The sequence below is a fragment of the Thalia democratica genome, chromosome 4 (genome assembly GCF_965202585.1).
Source record: "Thalia democratica chromosome 4, ktThaDemo2.hap1.1, whole genome shotgun sequence".
NCBI classification, from domain to species: Eukaryota; Metazoa; Chordata; class Thaliacea; order Salpida; family Salpidae; genus Thalia; species Thalia democratica.
In genome coordinates, this window is record NC_139168.1 from 22,601,438 (window position 1) to 22,602,748 (window position 1,311).

A 1,311-nucleotide genomic window follows, 5' to 3' on the forward strand; every position below is an offset into this window, starting at 1 on the left:
GATTTAAATTTTAAAAAGCAGTAGGATTTATCTAAAAAATTCAAGAACAAACTTCTAAAAGAAAAAGCTGTTTTAATTGGGAACGGGTCAGATAAGCACGGAGTGACAATTTAGCACGGTGTGACAATTTAGCACAGAGTGACAATTTAGCACGGTGTGACTCTTTAGCACGGAGTGACACGTTAATACAGAATGATATTTTAGCACAGAAAATATTTTGAATTTTTTTTCTATGTTTAAAAAGCATTTGTTCTGTTTATTCAAAAATTTTAAAACGAATTATGCAACATGTAAACTAAAAGTTAACAAGCTTTAAATGAGTTACAAATTTTAGCTTTAGTCAAAACTAAGTTTACAAACTTATTTTACTACATAGTTTTTAATGAAAATATTTCGATCTTCTACTTTAAAGTTTTCAACAAAAAACTACTTTTATAAAGCTTTATGTATACAAGCTGTAGAATTCTTATAACTTTTTTAAAAGGCTTAAAATATTTTCAATAAGGTTTAGCTTGAAGCATTAATTTAAAACAAAAAGTGAGAAATATGAAGATTAGAAACTTACTTAGATTTTAAAATACATCATCATAATACAAAAAAAAAATAAAGTTACTACTATTTCTACATGCACGCATTTCGCAACATTTTTTTGTGCTTGTATAAAAGTTATATATAGACTACTACAAGGGTAAATAACTTTAATTTAAGATGTTATATCCTTTTAACTTTTTAATGTTTTAAAACGTTACGAGCAGCTCAATTTAAAGTGCTTTTAGTAAGAACTTCGTTTGTTATTTTTCAAGACGATACTTTCAAAAGTGTTGGAACTAATTTTCACATTTATTTGTTGGTAGACTTAATAATAATTAAACATTTAAATGAATATGAAAAATAAATAAGTGAAACTTCGTGATAAAAAGTCACTCCGTGCTAAAATGTCTCCGTGCTATTTTTTCTGACACCTGATACCAAATTCTGACCTTGTAAATTTAAACTGTGTCTTTTATATAAAAAATAATATACAAGTTATGAATACTTTAATACAATAAGTTTAACGAGTAAAATATTTATGAACTTTATTTAAAACTAATTCTTCTAAACTGCATGTTAAACTGATTTTAAGACTTCTGTTTTTTAAGGTGGAACTTAAGTACAATAGTTACATCATTATCTTTTTTTAAGTAAAATAGATTCTTTAAAACGTCAAAAAATCTTTTGGCCAACTTATAAAACTTTAAACTTGGAACATAAGATGTTAATTTTAACAATGTAAAAATAAATAGTTACAAATGAAATAAAAAATTGTGACAA